The sequence below is a fragment of the Sorex araneus genome, chromosome 3, assembly GCF_027595985.1.
Source record: "Sorex araneus isolate mSorAra2 chromosome 3, mSorAra2.pri, whole genome shotgun sequence".
NCBI classification, from domain to species: Eukaryota; Metazoa; Chordata; class Mammalia; order Eulipotyphla; family Soricidae; genus Sorex; species Sorex araneus.
In genome coordinates, this window is record NC_073304.1 from 67,997,643 (window position 1) to 68,005,591 (window position 7,949).

At 38.9% G+C, this 7,949-nt stretch overlaps 1 pseudogene; it reads left to right on the forward strand.

The window, feature by feature from the left end:
• Window positions 1-460: 460 nt before the first annotated feature.
• Window positions 461-6,921, forward strand: LOC101556828 (lipid droplet-regulating VLDL assembly factor AUP1-like; annotated as a pseudogene).
• Window positions 6,922-7,949: the final 1,028 nt, after the last annotated feature.

The following is a 7,949-nucleotide window of genomic DNA, read 5'->3' on the forward strand; positions in this document are numbered from 1 at the left end:
AGTTTTGATTTATACCTAGGAAGCATAAGTCAGAAAAGTTCATTTATATGTATCTTATAGTATCTTGCTCATTTTGTTTTTTCACACACAACTCTCAATTTTTTAAATTTATCCTGTGGTTATAGAAAAAATGATTGACTTCCATTCTTTTTCATGTAGGCATACTTACTCAACCACCCTATAAATTAACAAGTATATATTTTTCTATGTTTTGTATCGAACACAGGTCAGCTGCATGTAAGGCGAACACCCTACTACTGTGCTATCGCTCCAGCCCTGTCGGAGAGCCTGGCAAGCTACTGAGAGTATTACGCCCGCATGGCAGAGCCTGGCAAGCTACCAGTGGCGTATTGGATGTGCCAAAAACAGTAACAATAAGTCTCATAATGAGAGACGTTACTGGTGCCCGCTCGAACAAATCCACGAGCAACGGGATGACAGTGACAGTGACAGATGTTTTGTATGTTTGGTTTTGCTTTTGTGCCAGACCTGGCAAGATTCAGGGATCATTCCAAGCTTTGTATTCAGGAGTCACTCTTGGTGATACTCAGGGAACTATATGGAATGCCAGGGATCGAAACAAGGTCAGCTACATGCAGGGCAAGTGTCTTAGCCACTATACTCTATCTCTGGCCTTCAATCTTATCTATTTCTTCTCTTGCCCTTCCAAAATCGTTATTTCTGATTTCTTCATAGATTTAAAAATATACATTCCTCTTATGTTAAGGTTAAAAGTATATCTGCTTACTGTTCTCATAACTACCAAAGATACAAATATAAACATACTAAGACCTCACGGCCATTAAAATGAATTATCATGTGAATCTGCATCTCTTGATCTTAATAAAAGACTACAGTCTCTCCATCCAACCAAGTTATTAAGATGTTAGGTCTTCCTCTGTGTGTGTGCGTGTGTGTGTGTATGTGTGTGTCCCCGCTTCAGAAAATTGAAGAAAGTTTATTGTGTAATTATTAAAACAGTATATAAAACATATGAAGAAATTGTTTCTTGTAATAAGCAAAGTCATTGACATGCCTTTAACAATAAATCTTTTCTAATATGTTTTTAGAGCTTTGAGACTAGTCCTTTGGTTCATTTTGTCTTATAACAATTACCATACAAGATGAATCATATCTATAATAAGTCTTTTTAAATAATATTATTTGAAAAAATTAATTAGCAAGTTGTTTATCAGTAATAAAGAGACATATGCACATTAAATTTTGCTTTGCTATCTGCTACCTATGAATATTAGAAACCAGCTATTATAAACAATGGCAGAAGGGAAGAAAGAACATTAGGAATATTATCTGCAATTTTAGGAAAAATGAAACAGAAAAGACATCTCTGGAGATTTCATTATAAATGGTGAGCACAATTATGCTAAATGGAATCAATATATTTACATTGTTTTATTCAAGATTTATAATGCTCTATTATGAAACAATGAAATGCAATTAATAAATTGTCAGTTCATTTTTCTTGTTTTATTCAAAAATGCTTTGGCATATTTTAGCATATCATTTTTAGAGTAGCAAATAACTCTAATGTATAACATTAATAAACGGTGATAGACTTTACTATAAATATTGCATCTGTTGCCAAGAAAAGTTACATACAAAAACAGAGCATTGCAAACAGCAGTTCAGCAATTCTTTTGGTAGTAGAGACATGGGCCTTCTGTATCATTTTAAGTATCTTTGCACTTCTTGACCCACTGCACTTGGAGAATATTGTTTTTTATACATCAACAGTTTGCTGGTATTAAGGAATTAACACCATATATGTTATGTTGTGAGATCTCAGAAAGCCAACTGAGCAGTTTTTCCCCTCCTGTTTTCCTTGATGAGGAAGAGTTAAGGATTTTGTGAATCTGTGATAAACTTTTCATGTGTGCTCTCAGATATGAAAATATTTTGCAGACATTGTTGCAATGAATAACCAAAAAAGTAACCAAGGCAGTAGAATAAAGTCAATGCAATAAGAAATGAAAGCCAAGAATCAAAAAGTTTCCTTAATATATTCCAAAATCTTTACTGCCCTTGCTTAAAAAAATTATTTAGTAATATAATACATAAGATTTCAACATGCATATTTTTTCTGGCCTGTATAATATAAAAATAAATACCTATGACAGATAATTATTTACAAATATTAAACTACCATCTGAATTTTACATAAAAATTGTATTTATATGTATTTTGTCTATTCCAAGGAATCTCCAGGCATTGTAAAGTACTTGGTATATCACAAAATCAGACAACATGCCTGGCTACCATTATTGTTTTCCTTCTGTCTTCTTTCATATAAATTTTGTGAGACATTGTAAATATCAGATTTTTTTGCAGAAGGTGGAATAAGCTACGTTATATTTTGTTTAAAATAAATAAATTTCTATCTCCAAATGTTATTTCTATTGAATTAGGATACAGATGACTTCTAAAGTCGTGCTTTATTTAATTTGGGGGCTGGATCAAATTTCTGAATCCATCAAGAATTTCACAGTCAAAAGACAGAAAATAGATGACATGAAGTAGTGATGGTAAGAAGGTAAAATAGCTGAGGCCTCTGAAGGACATAGAATAAATGTTGCAAAGACAGAGAAGATAACAGAACTGGTAGAACACATGGCTAGCATGTTGGGATGTTGAGTTTTATCCCTAGCATTGCACACCATCCTGTCCTCTGGGTATAGTCTTCTGGTTCTCTAATCACTGGATCTGAGCACTGCCCCCCTCCAGACTGAGTACCAAATCTTGTGTTGTCAAATAACTCCAGTGTTGCCCTGTAGTCCCTGAGCACTGCTGGGTGTGTTCCCTGCTTAAAAAAAAAACAAAAACAAGCAAGCAAATGAATTAATAAAGCAAACTGCAGATTTCTTGAGATATGAGTAGTTTTTTACAGTCCTGCCTTACTCTCTGCCTTTTATTACAACATATTCCCTGAAATCCATTTCAAAGACAGTTCTGCCTATATTTTTCTTGATGTATTTTCTAAACTCTGGTCTAATCTTGAATTAACTTCTGTGTATGATGTGAGATGGGGTCAGATTGTATATATTTGCTAGTGGCTATCAAACCTTCCCAACACTATTTGTTGAAGATGTTGAAGTATTACTTCTTCCACCTAAAATGCACTTTGCTCCTTTGTCATTATTCAACTGTCCATATATCTGGTGGATTACTTCCAGAATTATTTTATCCCCCCCTTAGGGAAAACTTAAAGCCAGAGTCTAATAGACATATAAGTTATAGCATACACCATATGGTTTTTATACAGAGCTATGTTATTATCTGGTATGAACAAATATGTAAAATTTAAAAGACAAATAGAGATTTGCCATATACTTTCTTTTTTTATTTTTTTTAAATTTATTTTATTTTAAGTACCAGGAGGTTGACTCCATGGCTTCGAGGCTGGCCTCACGTTCCGGGGAAAGGTCAACTCAGAGAAGCGATCACCAACTACATTGTAGTCGAAGGCCATGTGGGGGAAGGGAGTTGCGGGCTGAATGAGGGCTAGAGACTGAGCACAGCGGCCACTCAACACCTTTATTGCAAACCACAACAGCTAATTAGAGAGAGAAAACAGAAGGGAATGCCTTGCCACAGTGGCAGGATGGGGTGGGGGGGAGATGGGATTGGGGAGGGTGGGAGGGACACTGGGTTTACGGGTGGTGGAGAATGGGCACTGGTGAAGGGATGGGTTCCCAAACTTTGTATGAGGGAAGTATAAGCACAAAAGTGTATAAATCTGTAACTGTACCCTCACGGTGATTCTCTAATTAAAAATAAATAAATTTAAAAAAAAAATTAAAAAAAAATAAAAAATAAATAAATAAATTTATTTTATTTTATTTTATTTTATTTTATTTTATTTTATTTTTTTTGCTTTTTGGGTCACACCCAGCGATGCTCAGGCGTTACTCCTGGCTTTGCACTCAGGAATTACTCCTGGCGGTGCTTGGGGGACCATATGGGATGCCGGGGATCGAACCCGGGTCGGCCGCGTGCAAGGCAAACGCCCTACCCGCTGTGCTATCGCTCAGGCCCCTAAATTTATTTTATTGAATCACCAAGTGGAAAGTTACAAAGTTCTCAGGCTTATATCTCAGTTACACAATGCTCAAACACCCATCCCTTCACCAGTGCCCATATTCCACCACCAATAAAAACAAAAACAAAAGCAAAAACAAAACAAACAAACAAAAGAAAAAACAGTATACATCCCACCCCTCACCCCCCAACCCACCCCATACGTGAGTGATAATTTCACTTCCTTTTCTCTTTACCTTGATTACATTCCAGATTTCAACACATAACTCACTATTGTTGTTAGAGTTTCAAAACAGACTCACTATTTTTGTTGGAATTTATCCCCTAAGAATACAGCTCTATTAATAGTGAAATATTTGATAATAGGTTTTCCACTGATGAGAATGAAGAGATAAAATGTCGCGCGGCTGTGGTTGCGGCCGCGCGGTTTACAATTTCTGTATTATAGTAATTAAGTCCGCGAAGATTTAAGTTTGAAAATGAATCATTTCCCTTCCTGGAACAGCATGTAGCCAAAGTAGTTCACAGTCTCCATACATGGGTGCAAGCACTTGCTGGAACCCCAATTCCTAAAGCTGTCTCTGGTTCCCGCTCGTTCCACATCCACCGGCTCTGCAGGGGCATGGGCTCCCGGGCCGAAAACCTGGCCGGCCGGAGCCGAGCACGGGCCCCGGCTCTGCCATATACTTTCTGCCCTTATAATGGATACCTTCCCCTATTATTTATAGCCCAAACAGGGTGCACAGTTGCTATTATTGATTAAAAATCAATTTATCACTAGGATTCACTCTTGGTGCTATATGGTTTGAGTAAGTATGTAATGATATGTACCTACCATATGGTCTTATACAGAACCAGGTTATTATGCTCTATATATTTATTCTTCCCTCCACCTAACTCTGAAAACCACTAAACTTTTGACTGTTTCCATAATATCAGAGTACTAGAATTGCAAAGTGTACAGTCTTTCTCTATTTCCTTTTTTTTTTTCACTTAATAAAATTAATGCAGTTACTTTCCCCTCCTTGGTTTTTAGGACATTGTAAGTCATTTGTTGTTATTGTTGTTACCTTCATTGTCTGGATGTACCAATGTGTTTAGCCATCTGACTTCTGAAGAACATCCTATTTGCTTCCACCTTTGCAGTTTTAAGTAGAATTGGTATTAAACACTGCATATAGGTTGTGTGGAAACAAATTTACAGCTCAGCTGAATATGCAATTTTCCGATCTTATACGAAGGCTATTTTGTTTTCAAACATTTTCTAAAGTGACTATCACTGTATCACTGTCATCCTGTTGTTCATCGACTTGCTCCAGCGGGTGCCAGGAACGTCTTTATTTGTCCCTGTCGCTGCTGGTGTAGCCCAAGGAACACGAAGAGCACGTTGTTACTGTTTTTGGCATATCAAATACGTCATGGGTTGCCATGGGTTGCTTGCCAGGCTCTGCCCTGGGGGGGAATTAAAATAATAATAAAAATAAATAAAAATAAAATTAAAGAGGTCGTGCCCCCACAAATGCAAATGCACACTCTAGGAAATTTTTTTCTTTTTAGTTAAAACCTGAATTTAATGTAATTTTGGGGGGAGCCCTTTCCCTCCCTTTCCACCACCCATCCAGCCGGCCTGTTGTGAGTTGGGTTGAGGATTGCCCGCAGTCTCCAACCTGCGGCTCTGGGTACCGTCCTGCACTCAGTCAGCCTCCTGAACCGGTTTTTCTTTGTATCTCCTCCTCACATATTCGTACAGTGCCTGCTTGTACTCCTGGAGGCTTTCCTGCCGGCCCAGGAAGACTTGTCAAATGTAAGCTGTGGGGTCCAAGGCCAGAGCTGGGGAACTTGGAAGCAGAGGCAGTGGGGAGGGACTGGGTCACCTTCCTAATGTCTTCAGGCACAAAAGCTACGGTCCCCTCGAGTAGATTAGTGATGGTCAAGTCTATACAGCCGGTCCTGGCCAGGGGTCTCTGGATAACACCCAGTGGCACATGGGGTAAAACCACTTTGACTCGATGAGCCAGAGCTGTCAGCTGCACATAAGGTGAAGGGCCAGGGGAGACAGGGAAAGAAGACTGGGGGCTGTTTGTGTGGGTGGGAAGGGGGCTGATCTCGGGTGTCCCTGTGGCTTCATGTGCTGCCTGCTGGTACTGCGGCTCTTCCTCGGGTTCCACGTGTCCTGGTCAGCTACGCGCTGCCCTACTGCATTCGCAGGTTCATGGTGCGGATCATGTGTGCGGTGCTGGGGCTTGTGGCCTGGCAGGAGGATTCTGTGCTCCATGACCGGTGCTCTGAACCCTTATTTCCAACCATGTGACCCCCTTTGACCACAACATGGTCAACCTGCTCACCGCTGCACCACCCTTCTGCTCAATAGCCCCCCAGATTTGTGTACTGTTCTTGGGGCTTCACTGAGATGGATGGTGGGGGGGAGTTGGTGGATTCACTCAGGAGTTTCTGTGCTCCCACAAGCCCCGCCCCCATCCCTCTGCTGCTATTCCCCAAGGAAGAAACCACCAATGGCCAGGAGGGTCTCCTGCATTTCAGTTCCTGCCCATTTTCCATTCAAGATGTGGCTCAACCTCTGACCCTGCGGGTCCAGCGACCCCTCCTCTGGGTGATGGTGTCGGATGCCTCCAGGATCTCAGAACTACAGTGGTCACAGTGTACCAAGTAAGGTGGCTGGGCCCTGTTCATCACTAGCGAGGGCGGCGGGGAGGAGGGGGGAATGAGGAGTTTGCACTCCGTGTCCAACAGCTGGTGGCAAAGGATTTGGGACAGACAGGGACACGACTCATCCCCGCAGACAAAGTGACTATAACATTTTTTTATTTCCACAATCAATTAAGGAGAGTTTATGTTGCATTGTAACTTTATCAGAATTTGATGCTAGAAGTGAGCAATCTTGATTTTGCCCATTCAAATAGGCATATAGTGGTATATTATTGTTTATATTTACATCTTTTTGATTATATGTGATGTGGAGCATCTTTTCACAAAATTGTCATTTCTAAATTGTATTGGTAAGGCATCTGTTAAATGTTTTTAGCCTAGCTTTGCAAACAAACAGTTATTTTCCTTATTGTGGTTTCAAGAGTTCTTTGTGTATTTGGATATTAATGTTTCATCAGATATGTCTTTTGTAAATATTTTTCTTAGTATGTGCCTTGTCTTATTATTATCTTTACTGTATCTTTCACTCATAAAATGTTTTCAGTTTTAGTGAAGTTCAACTTTTTGGTTCTTTGATGGATCATGCTTTTGGTGTTATAGCTAGAAAGTCATCACCAAATAGTTTTCTTGATTCTTCTATAATACTTTTAGGAGATTCATGGTACTGTATTTTAATTTAGATCTGTGATACATTTCAAGGATTTTTTATGTGTGAAATGTTTAAGCTCAATGTTAAAGTTTGATTCATTAAGACAACAAAATTGAGTTTGAAATTAATTAATAATTATAAATTTAATATCTCTTCTGCTCCAGGTACATGTCAAATGCAGCAGTCACATATTGGTTATGGTTATACATTGGTAAATGTGAGTCTGGAAGATGAGTTTTGAAACCTTCCACTTTGCCCACCTCTCCTTTGGAATCAAATACTTCACAGAGTCCTTTGTTCTGGTTTATAAGATGCACCTTCAAAATCTGTGAATACCTTGACTTAACACTGAGTAACTTTTTCCATTGATGAAATTGATCTCACATTTTCCCTGAGTTGGTTTGTCTTCTTTATTATAGTTCCACAATGTCTAGTATTTGTTATAGGAATCCTGCATTTCTCCCATACCCCATCTTTATTTAGATACTGTGAGTTGGAAATTTTTTAATGATAGTTTCTTGCATAAATTCTTTCAATACCACATTAACCATAAGAGTTTCACTTTCACTCACAATGT